Source organism: Rosa rugosa, chromosome 3 (assembly GCF_958449725.1).
Source record: "Rosa rugosa chromosome 3, drRosRugo1.1, whole genome shotgun sequence".
NCBI classification, from domain to species: domain Eukaryota; kingdom Viridiplantae; phylum Streptophyta; class Magnoliopsida; order Rosales; family Rosaceae; genus Rosa; species Rosa rugosa.
In genome coordinates, this window is record NC_084822.1 from 37,284,966 (window position 1) to 37,308,911 (window position 23,946).

The 23,946-nt window shown below is 40.0% G+C and overlaps 1 long non-coding RNA gene across 1 annotated transcript; it reads right to left on the reverse strand.

Moving 5' to 3' along the window:
* Window positions 1-2,208: 2,208 nt before the first annotated feature.
* LOC133736591 (uncharacterized) lies at window positions 2,209-2,877 on the reverse strand. The gene is made up of 3 exons (XR_009859618.1): window positions 2,708-2,877; window positions 2,559-2,615; window positions 2,209-2,320 (listed from the first exon to the last, which is right to left on the reverse strand). It is a non-coding gene; the product is annotated as an uncharacterized LOC133736591 (long non-coding RNA).
* Between the last annotated feature and the right edge of the window lie 21,069 nt (window positions 2,878-23,946).

Consider the following 23,946-nt stretch of genomic DNA (forward strand, 5'->3'; position numbering starts at 1 on the left):
TTTAAATGACAAGGTTTTGAGTGTGTTTTTATACTGTGGCCACAAAGCAATATTACATTGTTTTCAAACCTAGTCGAGATGATTTCCCAATGAGCAGCGAGGACGAAAGCTCACCCCTACAACAGTGTGGATGCAGGTTCTGTGCACTGGTGACGGGATTGATGGACGGAGCAAGGTGCGCGGAGACAGTTTCGGTGAATAGTAGTAACTGAATTCAGGTTCCGTGTCTAGTCTTGAACTCTATCTCTTGAGAGTTGTTAATTTGGAACTTGTTATTCCTTATTTCGTCTTGTATTGGAGTGTACCAACTCTTATTTAACCTAGTGGTGATCTAGAAGCGCTTTACACGAATAAGTTCGATAAATGATTCTAAAAAGTTTTCACCTCAAAAAGGTATTTCGACGTTTCCGCTACGCGATTTAAGAAAAGCGATTTAACTAAAATGCCTTGCGGGTTTTTAGGATGTAAACTGAACATTCAGTTTATGTCTTAGAGACACGCGGCACTGTGACGTGCTCAAGCTGATGAGGTGCAGTTTGGGGCGTTACATGCACCACAAGTGGTGTTTAATATCGCCTTTATTACCTGTACTTATTATCGCCATCATACCACGTTAATTACCTGATTTATGATTGCCATCATGCCGCGTTATTTATGATCACCATCATGCCGCGTTATTATGATCGCCATCATGCCGCGTTATTATGATTGCCATTATGCCGTGTTTATTAGCCTCCTTCATTGCAGCATTTACAATGGTAGTTTTCATCGTATTCATGATCGTCATTACTCGCACACTTATAACGACGTTTAATTGTCATGAAGGTGAGTCAAAGTCATTGACTACGCCCACAGTTGGCTGAAAGGGCTAGGGCTAGAGAATAAGAAATGTCACAGCCTTCTACAAAACAAATTTTCTTTTTATCAAGTCGAATCAGTCACAGCATTAACCAATCACTTCACGTGAACAGGAGCACAATTATGTATAAAAAAGGGCTAAATACTAGTTACTACCCTGTAATTTAGGTCCGAAATCAATTCAGTCCCTAAACTTTCAATTTCATCAAAAACACCCCTGCGTTATCAAATTTCGTCTAATAGGTCATTCCGTCAATCATCCGTTAGCTGGTGCTGTTAACTTGCTGACGAGGCATGCCACATCAGATCATGTGGGCCCCACCTGTCATGCAAAATTCCCAAATTGCCCCTGCCTCTATTCTAACTCAGAAACCCAATATATACCTCCCATTACACGATGTTATCCCGTAGCACAATCCCACATTGAGAAAAATTGAAACCAAATCCTCTTGCTTTGAACGAGGGCGAGACCCAAATGATCGAGAGTTTCTGATTGAAGGCGTGAAGAAACGAATGCGTGTCGGTTGATTTGAAGAAGATTTTGACGTGGCCAGTCACGAGATCGACGTTTGGATACCCAGAAAAACGAATGGCGGAGATGAAATCCCTCATTACGGTGAGTCTGGTGTTTGGGTTTTGGATTACAATTTCAAATCTTCCAAGTTGGTTTAAAGAGTTTCGGGTTTAGGGTTTCGAAATTTCGAAATTGGGTTTAGGGTTTGAGCTTCGGGTTTCAAATCCGAGTGAGTTGGGATTAAAGGGATTCAATTAAAGCTGGTTGTTCGGAGATGGTGTGGAAGTGGGCTACAGAGGATTGGGTGTCTGGGTAGTTAGGTATTCACTGCAATTACAGATTGGAGGCTATTGGATGACTGGGCTTGTACATGTTTCGGCGAAGAAAGGATAAGCTCGGCGGTGGGAGCAAAGAAGATGTTCGGAGGCTAGATGGTGTGATCGCTAGGCTACACTTCAAGGGTTCGGTCTGTTCCGTGCAAGGTTCTAAAAAACGCTAGGCGCTAGTCTGGCAGAAGGCCGGGGACTAGGCGGTTTTTTTTTTAAAAAAAAATTTTTATAACATATAATTATATAAATAAAAATATAAAAGGCATTATAATGTTTGAAAATAGTAAAAATACTCAAAATATAGATAAAATGTTCAACAACAATGCGATAGGCATTAGGCAGTAACGATGCAATTGAATTAATCAATTGATTCAACTCCCATTCACTCATTCACAGAGGCCAAAACAAGCTGCAATTCAATTAATCAATTAAATTAACAAAACAACATATGATGCAGAAGCTGAAAAGTGAAAACAAAGCACTCTAATTGGCATTCCTTAGATGCTTCACAGATCCTGTTTCTCCTAATACCAACATATTTGATAACTCAACAATTCACTGATTTGAATTAATTCACAAGAGTCTTTGCATCATATTCACATTCTCTCCTTTCCAAGTACTGCAAAAGGAAAAAAAAAAAACAAAATGTATCAATATAATTCCTATACAATGGGAATGCACATAAACAAGCAACACTCTCATGACCAAAAAACAAGCAACACTCTTAGTAAAGGAATATGTATCCCACACTTCTATCTCAGTTGATATAATTCTTTTTACTTTAGCAATATGGCTAGCACTCTCAATTCACCTACATCACTATAATGCTAATAAAGTTTACATTTAAAGAAAATTACCTCCATAGCCAGTCTTTCCCTTTCAGGGCCCCCACGCACAGAATAAGCAGCACCCCACTGTTGGAAGAGGAGTTTCAAAGTCAGTAACAGATCATAATTAAGCATTTACTAACAATGCAACAACCTAATACGCATCAAGATATACTTACGCAAATAGCCCCTTCTTGGTGTTCCAATGTGCAAGTTCTTGCAGGGTGGTCAGGCGTACCTCAATGATCAATGCAAGCTGAATACATCAAAAATGAATGATAAAAAACCAGTGTCATATTACTCATACCATATAACAGTCGAAGTCAAGAAGAGAGAGAACATAGGCATACCAAGATCGAATACACGCCTGTAGTCCTTGATGAAACCTATCACTTTCTCGTCGTATTCAAAACCAGGGTTCCACACAAGTGAACCATGATAGCTCCAAGCCTCCAACAATCATGATTCATGAATCATGATAAACCAAAATCCAAAACTTGAGAATGAGATACACAACTACACAAGTACAAAACATTCAAACAGCTCGAAGAATCACCACAATAGTGAAATACAGAACAATTCTGAAATATTGAATTCTGCTTTTAGATGAAGCTACAATTCAATAGTGAAATACAGAACAATTCAATATTTCAATTATAAGTTTATAACATTCACAGTTTGATACTTAACAAAATAACAAGACTCACAATGTATTGAAGAATCACCGAGCTTGCACTCTTGCAGAATCAATCACCGAATCCAAATTCCAAAACCTAGAAATCGAGCTTCAAGAATCACCGAGTTTGAACTTTGAAGTTTGAACCCAGTAATCGAGCATGAAGAATCACCAAGCTTCGAGGTTGAAGAATCACCGAGCTTGAAGCCTTGAACCCAGAAATCGAACCGAAAATCGAACCCAGAAATCGAGCTTGAAGAATCACCAAGTTTCGAGGTTGAAGAATCACCGAGCTTGAAGCCTTGAACCCAGAAATCGAACCAAAAATCGAACCCAGAAAGCCCTGAAAAGTGTGAACCCAGAAACGTGAGAATTGAGATTGAAACCCAGAAAGACAAAAACCCAGAAAGAGAGCTGGAAGTCCAGTTTACAGGCGAGCTAGAGAGCTAGAGAGCTGGCCGGAGACTCGAAGAGAGACTGGGAGTCTGAGAATCGACAGATCGAGGAGGGAGCGACGAAGCGGCGAGCTGAAGTTTGAATCGCATTTTGATGTTGAACCGTGAAAATGAAACCCTTATTTCGTCGCGTTTTGGTTTTGATTTAGGTTTAAGAGATTAGAAAAAAAAAAAAAAGCGCCTAGGCGGCCGACTTTACTCCCAGCGCCCATCTCGCTCGACTAGGGAAGAATCGGAACGGTTGTGTAGCGCCTAGGCCGATTTTTAGAACCTTGGTTCCGTGCGTGATGGTGTGGTCATGGAGGAGAGATGTCTGCCTCTGCTTCGAAGAAGGGATCCTTGGTGCCCAGAGCAAATTTCTGGGTTGATGGAGGTTTTGGGGGACACGGCAAAGAAGGAGTGGGGTGTTGATGGGTATGGGTCAATGAAAGGTTGATTCGGCTTCGGTCGCCGAGGAATGATGATGATGAGGAGGGAGGTGGCCTGGGGGGTCGAGTGAGAATGATGTGGAGGTGGAGAGGAGGTTGGACCATGATTTGATCCGGTTCGAGATGATATACCCGAACTATAGTGGGATTGAGTATAATAATGTTCTGGAGAATAGAGTGGATGATTAGGATACCCATATTGCTCAGGTGGAGGAAGAGAATTTGAATTTGAAGGAGAGGTTGTTCTTGATGGAGAGGGAGTTGGGGGACTTGAGGAGGAGGATGTTGAGACCAAGAATGAGAGTGAGTTGACGCAGGGTCAGATGAATGCATAGAGGGATGAAGAAATGGGAATTGCCAGCACAGAGAAGAGCATTGGCGTCGGTGATTAATCTGGCCCGCGTTAATGTCATGCAAACTGTTCCTAATATTCTTCTGCAATTCTATGAATTATCTTTTGTTCGAGCGTCAGAGTATAGTACAAACATTGTTGCATATTTATAATTAGAGTAATGCTAGGTGAACCACCTAGAGCCCACCTTAGGTGGCAGCTTATGTGGCGTATCCATATCATTAAAGCATAATTTCGGATTTTTATATTTCTATGTTTTCTTAATTACAAAAATTCTTTTTTTTTCTTTTTTTCTTTTTTACTTTCTTGATTTTATCTCTTAAACCCTTTTTTTTTTCTTTGTGATCAATGTGATATTATCTGGGCAACGTCTTCTCTATCAGACGTTGTTTTCTTTTCTCCTCCTCTCACCCCTCCTCAACCCTCTCACCTCTTCTTCAATTAATCAACGCCTTCTCAATTTGATCTCGGTTTCCTCGCAAATATCGTCAACAAACGCTCTGCCTAAACGTGGTTAGTTTTTTTTTTTTTTTTTCCTGAGTATGAAACACGATAAGAATGGGCAAAGGCTCTATTAACAATGGTTGTGAGGAAACTAAAATCAGACTGAGAATGTGTTGATCAAATCCTAATTCAAATCCACTTCCCCCTAAACCCTAATTTCGAACAAGCTATGCTATTCATGTTTCATACTCAGGAAGAAAAAAAAAAAAAAAAAAAACTAACCACGTTTAGGTAGAGGGTTTGTTGACGATACTTGCGAGGAAACCGAGATCAAATTGAGAAGGCGTTGATCAATTGAAGAAGAGGTGAGAGGGTTGAGGAGGGGTGAGAGGAGGAGAAAAGAAAACAACGTCGGATAGAGAAGACGTTGCCCAGATAATATCACATCGATCACAAAGAAAAAAAAAAGGGTTTAAGAGATAAAATCAAGAAAGTAAAAAAGAAAAAAAGAAAAAAAAAGAATTTTTGTAATTAAGAAAACATAGAAATATAAAAATCAGAAATTATGCTTTAATGATATGGATACGCCACATAAGCTACAACCTAAGGTGGGCTCTAGGTGGTTCCTCAAAAGGTGGTTCACCTAGCATTACTCATAAAATTAATATTGGTAGTGTTTTCTTCTGCTAGAATTATAATTGTGCTTGCAGTTCTCTAAAGACTACTTTTCTCCCCTTTAAGGTCTGGGGAAGACTGGTGGTTCTTATGCAATTGTAAATATTCAACTCTGTAATTTTATTAATATAAGTAGCTTTGTTTGATGCTAAGCCATATTATAATCAAGTACATTTCAAATATGGAGTTTGATTTTTTTTTTTTCAAGTGTGCAAGTTTTTTGGTGAAAAAATTTTAAAAAAATTGAAATGGAAGTTGTAATAGGGTTTTTGGGTTAGAATAGAGCCATGGGTAATTTTGAAATTTTGCCTGATAGATGGGGTCCACATGATCTGACGTGGCATGCCTCGTCAGCAAGTTAACAGCTCCAACTAACGGATGATTGACGGAAAGACCTATTAGACGAAATTTGATAACGCATGAGTGTTTTTGATGAAATTGAAAGTTCAGGGACTGAATTGATTTCGGACTTAAACTACAGGGTAGTAACTAATATTTAGCCCTATAAAAAATTATCAATTTAAGTTGAAAATAATGTTAGATTCAATATCCCACCAGGAAATTGCTAAAAGTATCCTTGATGATGTAAAATGCCTCTTTTAGACATAGACTATGAAGCAAGTAGCATGAATTCTTAGCCCTACACTCCTACAGGAAGCAATTTCTTACCCTAAAATGACTTGCTCCAACTTCTCAAGTCTTGCGAAGAAGTTAGAACAAGTCATTTGCTAACATTCTCTCAAAGTTGCTACTTGTACAGTTACAGGAATTGAAAGAATTGACTCACTGCAGTTTAATTACATCAAAAATGGATTGAATTTACAAAGACTTTAATTGCTATGAGTTCAACGGACTGTTATCAATCCTTCACATATGGGGTATAGGGTTCTATAGACGTTATGACCGGTCAATCCTTCCAATATAGTGTATAGGTCCTTATTCTTTGTCCCAAATATCTCATCAGCCTTCTGCAGAGTCCTGAAATGTTCAAGTTATTTATAGACAAGTAACAGTCACTAAATCAACTGTAAAATAGCACCAAAATTGAGCTGAGAGAGAAAGAGCATGTACCTCTTTTCTTTGCTAGTGGGAGTTTAGTTCCTTAACATTTGCCAAAAAGTGCCAAACTGCTCCCAAGACAAATGACTCCTGGCAATGCACAAGATCAGAAGGTCAGAAAACTTGAAGCATCCACCTGGTCATGCGACAAATGATTTCTCATGGCAATAAGATGAAGAACTATATACATCTCACACATCACAGAACCGTCCAATAGTCAAGTCGGATCCCATCCATCACCGGCATTGTTGGTTGAGACCCATTGACATTCTATCCTGCTACAATGTATTATTAAGAAGTTTATCAACGTCAAATACAAATGATAACCACAGCAAGAAACAAGGGTCAAAGAAATATTACATAAGGGTTTCATTATTTAGAAATGGAAAGTGCTCTCTGTTCTGAACTATATGCATTCACACAATCATAATCCATAAACTCTAGACTCTGAACCCCACAATATAAAGCATTTGAGTATGTGACCAAAAGACCGAGCATCTGCAGTTCTGCACATAGAGATTATGTGCCAAGAACCTTCATTCACACAAGTGATGTTGAAATCACTCAAAATATGCACACCTTAGTAATGCAACGGAGAAAAGTTCAATCATTATAAGTGAAACATGTCAAAATTCTTGATTTGTGCCTTCGATAATGTGGAAACTCTCAATGTAATTTGGGCTGAGATTAGCAATTCCAGAAAATGAGAGGAGAGAGTTGATGAAGTTGCTACGCTCATCAATATTGGTTCTTTTCTTACCATCAGTCTGACTAAATGGTGGAGATACTGACTGGAACCATCAGACTTGAATGATGTAGTGCTGGCTGCACATGTTGTCTCAGCATATGCATATGCAGACTACTCTAATGGATCCAAGGACCTACTTTTAAGGGTATAAGCTCTGCACTAAATGAATGTGACTCGATAGGAACAACATATGACTCCTAATGTAGATGGAGAACTACCTCTTTCAACATTTCCACAAGCTAAACACTTAGGTAACCAGATGGAAGAAAAGTTTAATTAATGTCTGCAGAATCCACTATATACTTGGAAAAATGTAAAAACATATATGTGAATAATCCTAGAATTAGAGCCAGAGCAATGAATTCAAGAATAACCTGAAACGGGAGGGACACCCATGTCAACTCCCATGTGGAATAGCGAACTCCGAATCTCGCTCTTGTTGCTCTTTAATTTGTGTTCTGCATCAAGCACTTAGAAGCTTGATTTCACTTTGTCCTTTTTCCCCAGGCAAAGGTTGTTCCATATCTCTTTCATGTTAAGGCTGCCACCAATTTGTAGCCTCTCCAAGACTAGAAAATCAATCTGTAAATGTTAAGTTGTGTTAGTACATACCTTGACCTGATTAACATTTCATAATAGCTAAATCAGATTCAACCGGTGAGCTGTGGGCGGTAACCGATTCTTTGCGGGTCATGGGTTCAAACGTCACTACCATCATGGGATGCGATGTGGATAGAAAAAAAAATTAAAAAAAAAAAATTCAATACGAACAACACTTTATCAACCCTTACATTGCAGAAATAAAGATTTATGTGATATAACAAAGTCAAACGATTGAAATCTCATATGATGAAAGCAATCATACATTGGATAAGTTTTAAATACCCGAGTCTAAGAATCTATCAACACAGTACAACATATTAACAATATCTACTACTAAAAGGATTTTTGTTTCGTCAGCAATAAGAAGGAAACTTTGTCTTCGTTTGAGAGAACAAATTCTCCATATCTCCATTATGTTTCATTTGACATGAACTATACGGTTGAGAAAATTTAGTTGTAGAAAACACCAATGCAAATTCAGTGCTCTATTGTTCTCCTAGAAGTAGACAATAAAGAGCAGCAATTGTCTGTTAGTCATAAGTTTTAAGACCATTCCCATGACTTTCACAAACCAAAATTCAATTCAAAATTGTGGCAGCTCCTTCGGATAATGCTTACGGTTATCTTAGTACTTTAGGACTCAGCAAGAAAATTGAAAACAGCTGCAAATACCAGCAAACAAGACATACTCTTCATTTTCTATCTCCAAGGCCACAATTGTTGAAAGTTCGAAAGCTCAGGCTAATTGATTCAAAGTGCAATTCAGCCTAATCATCACAAATTTTCGATAAACACATTTGATTTACCACTTCTCTTTTTCTTTCTCAGCTATTCATTCCCCATATAATCTACTTTGATATGATCCACATATGTATGACTCCATAACCAATCACCACCCAGTTCAAGTTACCAAATTTGAAGCAAAACCCACAAATCCAAACACAGAAAGACTAAAAAAGTGTTACCTTGACAGAAATGGTTCCAGCTAAAGCATCAAGGTCTTCAAGCATCAAGATCCCTGTACTGCTCCCTCAGTATAAAATCAGTAGAGAAATTGTACAGAATTGTAGTCCTGCTCTGAGACGGAGTCTTGTTCAGCAATTCGCTCTGCGGAGGAGCGTCTGCCGGTGGGTCCAAGAGCCTCTCGAACATGTGAGACCTCGCTTCCCACAGTGCCTGTGTCACCGGTGAGTGGAACATTCCGGGCCACAAGCTGATGGGCTTCCGGGTCAAAGAATCCGACCCGAGAGCGGGGAGGGTTGCAACTACCGGAATGGTGGTGTTGGAATTGGAATTGGAAGGAGATGAATTTGGGTACATGGAGCTCTTGGGGGTCTTGGAATTTTGATTTCTGGGGAATCAGGGGATACAGTTTATGGAATTGACTTGATTCAGTTTTGGTGGTTTAAGATTTGGTGAAGTATTAATTATGGTTCGCGGCCCCCAAAAACAATGGGACGTTCACGTTTCTGGCAGGACGCTATGTAACGATATTGACCCATATTACATTGTCATATTAAGTTGAGTGTTGCTATTAGAAACTTCAAATCTCTTCCTATTAAATGACATATATAACCTTTTATAAAATAATAATAATTATATACAAAAATTTATATTCATTTTATCTAGACTTTTCAATTTAATAATATTAGATTACATTCATTATGTTCAAGTAAATCCCTATTTATGTGTCTGACCCAAACTCTAGGTTACTTGATATTGTGATAATAGAGTTTAATTAGAAGAATCTAGATATTCTTATTCAATGTATGATTACCTTTCCTTATATAATTCGAATTCTATATATTGTAATCCTCGATATAAAGAGACTCCTATTATCAATGAGAATACACAGCGAATTTCTCTCAATTCCCGTTTCTCTAAAACACGTTATCAGTACGAGCCCTAACCCTAGCCTTAAAAATCAAAACCCTAAAAGCCGAAATATTCTTCAGAGGATTAGCCTCGCCGGCGCTACTACTGCTCCCGCAACCCTCGCATCACAACTCAACGCTAACCCTACCAGGTTAGCCCCGTTGCCCCCGCAGTGCCCACAAGCTCTGCTTGCCTTTTGTCCCCGCGAACACTCGTTTTTCCCTGCACACGCTCGCCTGTCCCCGCGAACGTTCGCCTTCCCCGCAGCGGTCCTGCAGCAGCCCCACACAAGTCCCTACCGAGATCTGCCGAGTCCTCGCGACTCTGCTACCCCGCGACCTAGCGAATCCGGGTCGCGACCCAGCGACCTCAATTCCACGACCCTGCGAACTCGCGGCCTCATGACTCAGCAAACCAGCGGTCTCGTGACCCCGGGATTCCGCGACCACGCTGCAATCCTACAAGTCTGCTTGCTTGCACTAGACTGAAGCTCGTCTCCAAATCCTACGACAAGGACCAAATACTTTCTGCAATCCTAAGAGGAATGTTTTACTAAAAGTTCCTGTTTTTGAAGTTTTTCATTCTTTTTCTTCTTTTCTCGAGGACTTGCAACCTCCCTTCTTCTACCTCCCTTTCTTCTTCATAGGGGAGACCAAAAGCCGAACTGTGGGGGTTCATGCTTACTCCAAGCTTGGAGCTTGTAGAGTCCTCCAAACTTAGAGTTTGTCGAGAAGATAATGATCGACCACATACATCATTGTTTAGATCTAATCCAATCCCTCTTGGAATCGAATTTCTTAGAAGTGACTACACCCGGATATTCCTAAATTCTTGGAAACGACTACGCTCAGAAATTTTTATTGTTTTCGTGGTAATCTTTTTAGCTCCGAAAATAACCCTAATTTCTTGTTCTTTTTCAGGATGAGTAACATGAACAAATTGGACTTTGCTCCATTGGGAACAGCTGGCTCTGGATATCACAGGTGGGTTCGTGATGTCCGCCAGCATCTCAAAGCCGATGGAATCCTGGATACAATTCTCGAGCCTAACCAGGACGTGCTAACTATTGAGCAAGCTCAAGCTTTGGAAGCAAATATAGCAGCCTTAGAGTCAAATAAGGCGAAAGTCATCATCCTAATGACTCGTCATATGGATGATTCGCTCCAGTACGAGTGTATGAATGAAGTGAAATGGCATAGCCTTCGCTTTTGTGATTTCAAGTCAATTCTTGACTACAACTTGGAATCACTTCGCATTAAATCTGTAATGGAATTCTGTGGTAAAGAGATCACAAATGCGATGTTGATTGAGAAGACTCTCTACCTTCCCTGCCTCTGCATTGATGGTCGCTAAGAACTATCGAATCGATGTTACTGCAGGACGGATCACAAGGTTTCATGAGCTTGTTAGAGCTATGAATGTCGCTGAAAAGCATGACAACATCCTTATGAAGAACTATAATTAGAGATCCGTGGAAACAGAGCAAAATTCGGAATCCAATTATAGTCACGCCCCTAAGAAAGGGTGCTAAAGGCGAAACCTTAATCGTAGGGATACTTCTGGACATTCTGGTCCATATAATCTCTCTACTTGGGAAGGTAACTACCAAAATAGGCTAACACGGAACCGAAGAGGTCAACGTGGAAAGAGAGAGGGAGGCAACACCTTTGGCCTTGTTGCTGGCACCACCAACACTAAGAGCCATCTAAATGATGCTTTCAAAGCGCCTCAATCAATGGAGTCTGAGCAAAGAGATGTATCTTCTCGATGTGGAGTATCCGGTCATTGGGCACACATTTGTAGAGCTAGTGAAGAAATTGTCACCGCCTACAAAGCATATTGTGAAGCAAGAGAAGCTCACTATGTGGAACAAGAAGATCAAGAAGATGATCTAGAGTGAAGGGTTGAAGACTACAAATCTGGTTGGGATCAATAGATCGCCAATTCTGTTTAGATCTTTTAATTTTCCAAGAGATGTAATAGGCAATTGCCATATATTTTTGTAGTAGATGCCAAATGGTTTAGTCTTTCTTCAAAATAGGCTCACTCAAAGTAAGTGTGATGTCTAGGAAGGTTCTGAGATTAGTGGTACTTAAGAGAGCCTTACTCCACCGACATCTCTCTACTCACCTGGTCACATTTATTTTGGAATTACCGAAATAAGTTAGACGATTACCATTGTCTTGCATTAGCTAGCATTTTGGATTAGATTTTATTTGGTCGAAGAGACAATGATGTAAATCTGTTGGCTTATGAATAAAATTTCGAGTTCTTTTCATGACTCCATTTTGATTCTAAGCACATTACTTTGTGACTACGATGGCTAGGCCATAAGTGTTAATTCAAGGACATGGAATAGCCCAAGTTCCCCTTGCCAAATGGCACCTTGATTACTGTCACAAAAAATCTCCACACTCCTAGGGCAAATCGCACCTATGAATAACCAACGGATTCCATGCGAAAACACATGTAGAGAACGAAAATGAGTTCCTTTGCGATACCTCTAACGATTGAAAAACAAAGGCGCATTTTAGAGAAGTTTATGTGTCTCTCTAGTAGACTCTATGTCACTATCCGAGCTATTAAATCCAATAAAGTTATGAGAGAAGATCTCTTGGATTTAGACACATATTGGCTTTTTCACGACAGGATAGGTCATCTTAGTTATGATACGATGATCCGTCTACTAAAGTCTTCACATGGACATCCTTTCTCTTAAGCGAAACGAATCATGAATCAAAAATTGATTCCTGGACTAAGTGTGATCGCCGCCGCTGCCTCTGGAGCTGCCACCGTCCACCACCAGCCTAGGGCTGGCATAATCCTTATCCATGACGCCATGGATAACGTACATCATGGTGATGACGCCCCAGGTGATGTTGCAATCACCAACTTTTCTTCAAATGGCGTTTCAAACGCTTAGGCCCAACCAAAATCCTCATTGGTTGATTCTACGGCCTCTCGCTCATTTTACAAAGCCTGTTCCTTAGGGAAATTAGGACTGCGACTGTCCTATGCAAAGGATATGAAAAAGCTCATTATGTTCTTACATAGGATCCGTAGGGATTCCGTAGACTGATTCAACCAACCTGTGGACGTTTAAATATCTCATGATGTTGGTTGAGATGCAAACACGCTGGTCACATGTTGTGCCATTGTCCACTTGTAAAAGCTGCTTATGCTACACTCCTAACACATACCATATAACAACGGGCTCACTCCCCGGATCATCCTATTCAGTCAATTGGATTTGACATTGCTAGAGAGTTTACATTGAAGACTTTCGATGGTTATTGCATTGGGACTGATGTTGGACATCATATTCTCATGAACATACCTAAATGGTCTCGTAAAAACGACTACGATGGTAGTCCGGACATTGGTAATGCGCACCAATCTCCTTACATCCGCTTGGGGTGATGTAATATCGCATGCAACTATGTTAATTCGTCTACGACCAATCGCCACTCAATCTACCTATGCATTACAGTTAGGCCTGGGCTCGAGTTGGGTGGATCCGAAATTATACTAAGACGAGACCGAGCTGGAAGTGATCGGTCCGGTTCGGTTTGGGCTTTTTGAAAACCTGAAACTGACATAAAACCGACCCGAAACCAGCCGGTTCGGGCTTTCGGTCTTTTAGGGTCCAAAGCACAATTTAGGACTTTAGGACCTTTAGGTTCTTCAGTTCAATACCTGGTTTTTTTACCCGTTTACTTGCCTGCAATGAGTGCAATTGTGTAATCCCTCAATCCAAAATCCAAATCAATAGAACTAAAAGACATCAAACATTCAAAGTTCAAACTGATCAACAATCAACTCATCAAACTATCAAAGTATTAAACCAATAGCAAGTCAGCCAAGTCTGCAAGACTGCAAGTCTGCAACACATCAATACAAGCCATTACAATTTCCAAATCAACAGAAATACAAAATTACAAATGCAGCACATCAAGTCATCAACATAACTACAGAAGTTCTAAAATAAACAAACACTGAAACACAAAGCAATGTGCATTTCTGCAATCTACAGAATGCAATCTAATGAATTAAATATTAATGCACAACACAATAACAGTTTAACACAATAAACCAGCAAGTAGCAACTTCACTCTCCAGTCTTCAGCCTCCGCTCTCCAGACAACCAAAGCTCGGCTTGATCAACAAGCCCACAACACAACATTCCACAACTCTACTTCTAGATTTCCACTTTTCTAGTCAGTCTGCAATCTGCATTCATAACATTCATGCATTGATTCAAGGGAAAAATGCATAGACAGTGTCTGGACACTCTGAGGACTGTCAAAATGATACCTGGACTTTCAAACGTATCAAAATGATACCTGGACTTCTAATTTGTTGTCAACGTAGTACCTACGGGGACTTTCCGTCACGGCTCCGTTAAATTTACCACGTGTGAGGCAAGTGAGGTACAAAATGAAGGTAAAAAGACTGATTTGCCCATATAACTGACATTTTAAATATATTTTTTTTTTGGTAAAAACATATTAAATATTTTTAATAAAAAAGATCTATTTACCTTTAATTTTTTTAATTAATTTTTGTTCACTTCTCCACCTCTCGTCTTCTTCCTCTCCCCTCGATCAACCACTCTCTGAAAAGACTGACTTGGCTCGCCGATTTTCCCATTCAAAGCATACCGATTGATCATCGAATGCCACAAACTCAAATTTCTCTCAGGCATTCTATCAAACACCTTGCGTGCATCTCTCATACTCCCACACCTCTCATACATTTCGATCAATTTCACATTCAACTCGATATCTCCCCCTTCATGTACTGTTCAATCTTTCTCCCAACCTTCAAATCGTCACAAAACTCCAGTAACATCCAGAAAATATGGGGCACCCAATCACTCCTCCCTCCTCATCCACCACCACAGCCACCATTAGATCATCTACGGCCACCACCACCACCACCACCAATTGGGTCTTACCTTCTTCAAACTCCAGTAGCTTCTCTGTAATGGCCAGAAAACATCCAGAAAACACCATAATCAGCAGAAACGCCATGACCCATATACTCCAAGGCCTCTTCGACCTTACCCTCCTTGCACAAACCCATCAAGTCCACATCTTTTCGTGATGCGTCACTCACATTTCGATCGTTGGACTCATTTGTGGGTTCATTTGGGTTCGGGTAGTTGCTGTTCTTGTGTAAAGGTTGGGTCTTGTAGACGGGTTTGGAGCGAGGCCTGGTGGTTTGCAGCTGGGAGGAGCAGTCGTAGCTCCTCGATTTCAGGCACACAACGCCGACGCAATTGACCTCGACGAAAGGATCAGCGGCGCACTCCATCGCTGATTTCAGATCTTCATTTTGGAGAAGACTCTGTCCTTCATTTTGGAGGAGGAAATTGAAATTGAAATTGGGATTGGGATTGAGATTTGGATTTGGATTGGGTTCTCTGTAAACTTTGATGGTACTCAAAGCAGGACTTGAGATCGAGGAAGGAGGACGGAGAGCCCAGCTAGCTATGAACACCAGAATAGAATCATGATGATGATGATGATGATGATGAATATGAAAGCCCAGCTAGCTATGAACACCAGAACTGATTATCATCATGAAGAAAAAACCCATATTCAAAAAATAAAAGAAAACCCAATATACGTGAACAATCAATGGAACTTATAGAAAGGTAAAGGATGATGATTCTTCGTTCTACCTAACAATTCTGCTTGTGTTCTTCGTGGCTTGAATACCCAGAAGTGAAAAGTTGAAGGCTTTGGACTTTAGAGAGAGAAAGTCTCAAGCTTTGGACTTTAGAGAGAGAAAGGACTCTTTTCGGAAGAGGTAAAAACGTTTCTGCGAGAGAATGACTGAATTCATGAATGGGTTCAAGAACATGAACAATTGGGATTTCTTTTGTTTTTTTGTTTTTTTTTTGCTTTTTTTCTGGGTTTGAGAAGATGAACATGAAGAAATGTTCGTTCATACTTATCGGATTGGGATTTTTGTTTTTTTTTTTGAGAATATATTGGATTGATATTGGTTAGTAGAAAAAGCAAAAAAATTTAATCATCTTTTATTTTCAATATAATAAATTATTCTGTTTTTATTTTTAATTTTAAATTTATTCATTTAGGATTTTGATGGAGTGGAAAAGTCTTTTTTGCCCTCATTTTTGGCCTCATGTGCGTCCCACGTGGTCAAAATTGACTGAGCCGTGACGGAAAGTCCCCGTAGGTACTACGTTGACAACAAATTAGAAGTCCAGGTATCACTTTGATACGTTTGAAAGTCCAGGTATCATTTTGACAGTCCTCAGAGTGTCCAGACACTGTCTATGCATTTTTCCCTTGATTCAATTATCCAACATTTCACAACAACACTTCATCTTCCACAGAATTACAAATTTACAATGCAATAGAGTAAAAGTGTCTATGCCAAGTAGTCTTCCAAGCTTAAAAGCACTGATGCACATAGTTTAAACTTTAAACTTTTAATTTTTTCAAACAACACAGCAGTTCATCGGTTCATCCCATTACAAAAACATAATTGCATATTGCACATTTACAAAAACAGAAGTACAAGTTCAGATTGCACATTTAGAACCTTCTTTGATGCTTTACAAAAACACACAAGGACAGAAACAATCAAACAAACCTTCTACAGTTACCTTATTTAGTTGTATTCTTTGATGCTTTAGATGATTTGCAGGTAGATCGCTTCTCAGTCTGCTCCACTGTAGAACCTTCTTCCCTTGCATGTTCTGTAAAACTCAAAAGTGCAAAGTTCATACTAGAAAATTTGATATCACATCATTCACATGTCACAGAAGTAGTAAAAACTTGAAATAAATTAAAGTTACAGTCTACAATCATACCTTCCTCCACACTTTCATAAAATTCAATGTCCTCAATAGTAGGAACATATTGAATGTTGTTGATGCTCTCCGACCTGATCCAGTTTTGGTAGCATATTAATGCCTCCACTGTTTTGGGAGTTAAAGAACTCCTAAAGGGATCAATTGCTAGTGCTAAAGCAAGACTCACTTGCCACTGTGGTCACTTGTATTGCCAAAACATCCTTGGCAAGTGTAGCAAGGTTAGGATACTTGGCACCATTCATCTTCCACTACTCTAATATATCCCACTTTTGAGGAATTACTGGCTTTTCAATTTGGTCCAATAGGTATCTATCCACTTCATGGCCAACAACTGCTTCGTCGGAGTCTTCCAATTCTCTCTCCCAATCTTGTTCCATGTCGGCTATGTTTCCAGTAGCCTCAATCTGCTTTTTGGAGCTGGATTTGCTGCCTTGGCTAACTAAGCTCTCTCCACTTTTAGCTTTTCCAGTCCTTGAAGTACTCAAGGATGAGGTCATTGAGCTGTACAGATCACAAAGAGACCTTCGAAGCTCTTTAAGCTCTGCTGACTTCTTCTTAATGTCATCAGTCTCTATTTTCAGCCACTTATTGCAGATGCTTTCAAAGTTTCTGATCTTGAACCTTGGGTTTAACACCAAGGCAATGAATAAAAGCTGATTGCAATCGTCCAAGCTCCCTAAATACTTATCAAACTTCCCTCTCATCTTCACAGCCATATCGAACAAGATCATTTCAGTCTCCGAACCAATGCACATATGAGGTTTAGTGAACAATTCATCAATCTCAGATTTGATGGCCGTTATATCATGAAAATCTTTCCATGATGTTGGGTGATTTGAAGCACTAATCCTCATTGTCACATCATAGAAGACTTTTAAAAACCTCACAAACACTGCAGCCTTTTCCCAATTCTTTTTAACCGATGGCCCTATATAACGTCCCGAACCTGAATTTACTGTTTTACTAGGCATTTGGACAGTAAACGACAACTATTTCCACTTTTTACTCTGTTTTGATACTTTTAGTGGCCCTAAAATTTGACTTTTTGTTCGGGTCAAAATTTGAGAAAATGTTCTTCATGAAAGTCGTAGAGGACATTAAACCGAGCACGTGCATATGTGGTACGTAAAAATCTGAGTTCGTATGTGAAAGTTATAAGTGAAAATGTGAATTTACTGTTCATGGTAACTCTCTCTATATAAGGAAACTTACCGAGGTAAGTTCCCATTTCAGAACTTTCCCTGACCCTCTCTCTCTCTCCTCTCCCTCTTCCCCCGCGTCGCCCTCCCTTCTTCTTTTTCCGATTTCTTCATCGTCCGGCTTCCGATGAACGTGATTCCAGTTGTCCTTGGACCGTCTCTTCCTCCTCTACACGATGGTACCAGTGGGTATCGGCGATTTGGCAGGAAAACCCCGAATTTATGCAAGCATTGTTACTGTAGCAGTTGGCTTCTCCGGCGAAATTCTCCAGTTCCCGGCTATCTTCGGCGGTGAAATTGGCTTTATTAGGAGCGCCTCGAGTCACTGATCATCTTCCCTCAAGACTTCTAGCTGAAATCTCCACGTTTGGAAGGTGAATTTGAAGGATTTCCAAATTGGTGGGTTTGGAGATTTCCGGGTTTGTGTTCATCGGCAAAATTGGAGCACTTCAAGGTATTTTCTCACTTGGTCACAGTTATGAAAAATGCTTAGAATGTTGAGATGATTCTGTGGTTGAAATTTGGTGGCCGGAGGAGGAGTTGGTCGCCGCATGAACAGTGCGGTGCATGAACAGTGGTGGCTTTTAAACAGTAATTTAAATTATATTTTTTTAGCTAGTTAAATCCTATAATTTTTGTAGAGGTTGAATATGTGAATCTGGTTGGAATTGGAGAAGGTTTTAATCGATTATAAATTTCTAAAGATTTGGATTTCGGTTAATGTTAATCGTGAATCCGATTGTCGGATTTCCTCCATAATTGTTATATAGTCTGAAATCGACGAGTGGGCAGTGTTGGTGAAGTTTGGTTGGATGTGGAAGAGTATTGGAGAAGTTGAGGTTTTGGGTTTTGAGACTTAATTATTGATTATCGTAAGATTATTTTTTGTCCAGTAATTATTTATGTACGAATAATTGTGTACAAGACGAGGTACCGAGCTTTTGCTCGATGAAGGAACTCGTACACGTGGTCACCTATATAGTACTGTGAGTGGACTTTTGTTTTTAAATAATGATGCATGCATTTATTTCTTAAAATAATGCTCTAGTTATTAATCATATTACATTTTGAGCAAATGAATTGATTTTCGGAATTTGATTTCGGTTTATCTTGTGGATTTGCTTTCAATAATGAGTTTCAAAGGTTGGTTATGATTTATAATATTATTTGACTAATTACTTATTTCTGAGATAATTGCCGGAATTAAGTATATTTCTAATCGCCGATTTAAGTTCCTCGAAGATTTTCGAGACGAGTTTCGATGGAGTTGGATTTCTCTTTTATTTATTGACTTTCGGTTTTGGCATTGGGAATGCCTAATTAATGATTTTGGATTTGGTTTGTTTCTTGGAGATTTTGAGAGATTTTTTGGAAATGAGATTTGTTTATTCTAATTTCCGGTTTTGGTTACGGATTTGAGAATATTTTGGCGTGCGGGTCACGTCATTGGAATATTTTATTTTCTCATGAGATATTGGGGAAGCTTTATGGATTTACTGGTTTTCGATTGTTTTTCCTCACCATACTCGGGTCATTTGATTAGGTCTCCTCCTCACTTACTTTGTGTTTGTTAGTGGCAGTTGAGGTAGTTTATTCTCCTCCTCACGTGGGTGGCAGTCGAGGTTATTAGTTCTCCTCCTCACACAATCTATGTGTGAGTGGCAGTCGAGGGTAGGTAGAGCCTAAGGGGCTCCTTTACCCGTATGGTGACATCTTTTCCCCATATCCTTTATGTGTTACTTGACTAGCGGGGCCAGTCTGATTCTTTTAGCCATCAGCGACTGGTATGTTTTCACGAGACTCTGAGTTTTAAAGACATACGTTTTATAAACGTTGCATGTATCGAAGTTTTACGAATTTAAATTCGTGGGGAAGTAATACAACCTCTTTTCTTTTAAATTATTTATTTAGTCATTTATTTTTGTTCACTCACTCTAACGTGTTTTTCAATTACTTTCCCCTGGGCCCTTGGGTTTCAAATGCCCAGTTTGCAGGCGAAATTAGTTGAGGTCGGGCGTACATTGGAGTTGAGGCATAGTCAACAGCATGGCTTCCGCGTTTTTATTTGATTTAGGTTTTCCTTGTTTACCCTTGCTGTTAGAATTGCTCTGATTACCTGAGGAAATTAATGTTATTTAAGTTGTGATTTGTGTTATGTGATTTTTGGTTGATGTTGATTTGGGGAGCAGGGTGGCTCCAGGAGAATAAGGATGGATGTTTTAGAAGTGTACATGTTTTCGTACAGGTTTTGGGTAGCCTACTTTTAGGGGAAGTTCCGCCAAATTTTTGATAGAATTTCTTCTAAAGTGAGCCCCGCATGGCCACTTTCTGTCAGTTGGTATCAGAGCATTAGGTTGTTAGATTCTGTAGACTTGTTTCTATCCTGTTTCCTTACACGCTTGATGTTACACAGTACCTCCCGAGTGATGGCCCGACTGCAGCGGTTCCCCATCGTTTACTCTTCGGTGCTGATGTATTCATTAAGTGTGGAAGGTGCATGTCTAGATGATGTTCCTTTAGGTGCTATGCCTCTTGTACGCCGACCTCCTAGGGTTTTCATTGCGTAGCCGATTGTTCGCATGTTTTGCACATTTCCCTGCTGATGTTAGAGTAAGACTACTCTACAATTTCGAGTTGTGCTACGAAGTATGATTCAAGGAAATGTTGTGGTTATTTCTTCCTTTGTGCCAATAAGTTTGTTGGAGCAGGGTCTATGATGCGAGAACGGAGTTCGATTTCGTGTTCCCTAAACTATTTGGAATGGGGTTGAAATTTGGAGATGGTTTCGAGATCGTGCTGAGATGGTTTTCACTTTTCAGAGATTGGGTTTTCAGAAAATGGGGAAGAACACGAGTGTTCTCTGAAATGGGGTTGAAATTTGGATATGGTTTCGAGATCGGGCTGAGATGGTTTTCAGAGACTGGGTTTTTAGAAAATGGGGAAGAACACTAGTGTTTTCTGAAATGGGGTTGAAATTTGGAGATGGTTTCGAGATCGGGCTGAGATTGTTTTCAGAGACTAGGATTTCAAAAAATGGGGAAGACCACAAGTGTTTAGGGATGAGAGCCTGAGATGGTTTCGAGAGAGAGAGAGGCTAAGATCGGGAAAATGCCAAAATGGGTTAGGCACGACTGTTTTAGTGTTTAGGGTTTTTTTTTTTTAAAATATTTGGTATATTAATATCACCCAATAATAAAGGGACAAATGGCAAATGATGGGAAAATTGGGCCGGTTCGGGCTTTGGTCTATAGTATGTGAGGACCGAGACCGAACCGATATAATGCAATCGGGTCGGGCTTTGAACCGAACCTAGAATTTTCATATCAAAACCTAACCGAATCGGGCTCTTTTGCTCAGTTCGGGTCGGGCTTTCGGGTCCAGACGCCCAGGCCTAGTTACAGTTAGTGACTCAGTACCAGTATCGTACTTACACATATTTGAGTGTGTCATTTATGTGCCAATTGCGTCGCCACAGTGCTCTATGACAGGTCCTTACAGACGAATGGGCATCTACGTTGGATTTAAGACTCCAACAATTGTCTGCCAATTAATACCCTTGCAAGGCGATCTCATTATCGCTAGATTTTCAGGTTGTCACTTTGATGAGACAGTCTTCCAATAGTTAGGGGGAGATAAGAATATGGATGTTCAGCAGGAACGACAGGAATTGTCGTGACCTGCCCCCACTATGTCTCATCTCGATCCCTGTTAAAGTGACGAGATCACACAAATATGCTGCAAACATGCCTGCAAGGAAGGACGTCCCTACAAGAGGACGTAGCGCCACCCTACACGCAGGTAGGCATGGCACCAATGCCAAAGAGAGTGGCACTCTGGTGTTATAGGCCATGGCCCCAGCTAGGATGCTTGGGATGCCCGTGAGTTTGAATGATACTTTAGCACATTCCAATCCTTTGATCATCAAGACTCAAAATCCATCTCATGAGAATCTTTTGGATTATGGTTATCATTAGGGGACGCCTCAACGTCAGAACCTGTTCCTGAGAATATAAAGCTCTATGAAAATTACACTAGTGTATATGAGACTTGGGATAGAAACTCCATCATAATTGATGACATAATCGCATTTTCCATTAAGCATGAGTTTGTTGAGTCTAATGATATCGAACCACGCTTTGTTGATGAATGAATACCAACGTAGAGAAATTTGGCCTAAATGGAAAGATGCGATCCAAGTTATGATGAATTCTTTAATGAAGAGGAAGATTTTCGAGCCAGTAATGCCAACACCTCCTAACATAAAACCTATTGACTAATGGGTCTTAATTAGAAAGCGTGGTGAGAAAAAGATATGGCAATCTCGCCTTATGGCCCAAGGCTTCTCACAAAACGCTCTGGAATTGACTACGATAAGACATATTCTCTCGTAATGGATGTCATTGCACTCCACTACCTTGTCAGTTTAGTAGTTTCCTAATAACAGATTATACAGCTTACAAATGTGGTCACTACATATCTCCATGGGGATCTAGATACGGAGTATACATGAAGGTTCATGGTGAACTTCATTTACCCAAGTCAAGTGGCTCTAGACCATGGAGAGCGTTTACAAAGAGGTTGAAACGCTCACTAAAGTGACTACTTGATTGGGAAGAGATATGCTCGCGTGTTTCCATAAAAAGTTTTGGATTCTATCTCAGTTCATGTTGGACATGATATTCATTGGAATCCCTTAAAGAGTTAAGGGAAACCACTGAACACTTGAAATCCGAGTTTGAGATGAAGGATTTTGGGAGAACACGATTATATCTCAGTTTGGGACTTGAGCATCGTGTTGATAGATGCTTAGGCATTTTGACAAGGTCAAGCCTTCAAGCACCCCCATGATCTTTCGTAGTCTTGATCCTGAAAAGGATCCTCTTCGTTTAAAGGATGATGACAAAGATGTGCTACAAGCAGAAGTGTCCTACATGAGTAGAATAGACGCATTATTGTACTTACCTCAATGCACAAGACCGGACATCTCATGTGTTGTGAACTTGTTAGCTAGGTATAGCTGTGAGCCAACGCGACGCCATTGGATTGGTGGAAAAAGATATCTTTCTGTACTTGAGATGTACGATTGATATGAGCTTGTTCTATCCCTACAGATTGATGATGGATTCGGACCCATCACACGCCAGGATCACCTCCAACACTGGCCTGCGTCCACTATCCCCATCCCAAAATGACATGTGCTTTGGAAGGTTTTGCTGATATTGGGTATCTCTCTGACCCATACAACGGTCATTTCCAAATTGGTTAAGTATTCACCATAGGAAAAGACAGTGATATTTTGGAGGTCTACAGAACAGACCTTAGTCACTATATCTTCAAACCATGCAGAGATTATTTCTCTTCACGAAGTAGTTCGTGAATGTTTATGGATTGGATCCATAATTACGCATGTTCGAACAATTGTGGTTTGAAGTCTACCACAGATGAGTCTACGAGCATTTAGGATAATGCTTTTCGTTTTGAACAAATAAAGCAAGGCTACATCACAAAGCGACAACACCAAACATAATCAGCAACAACAGACTCTCCTCAAGATCAAAGTGAACTAGGTTCGATCTGAGAACAGTATGATAGACTTACTCACTAAGTCATTGCCTAAATTCCACTTTCGAGAAACATGTTGGTAGCATCGTTTGCGGAAGTTATCCCGACTCCAATGACCGTAGTCATCAGGGGGAGATGCAGACATCAGGAGGAGGTGTCTACATGTATGGTCTCGAAATGTGAAGGGTGTGTTGTGCTATTTTTCCCCTTCAACCGAGGTTATTTTTGTCACACTGGGTTTTTGTTACTCGGCAAGGTTTTTAGCGAGGCAACTAGAGAAGCACTACGTTTGGGCAACACAAGGGGGAGTGTTCAAGTAAATCCTTATTTGTGTGTCTGGCACAAACTCTAGGTTGCTTGACCTAGTGATAATAGGGTTTAATTAGAAGAATCTAGATATTCATATTCAATGTATGATTATCTTTCCTTGTATGATTAAGATTCTATATATTGTAATCATCTATATAAAGAGACCCCTATTATCAATAAGAA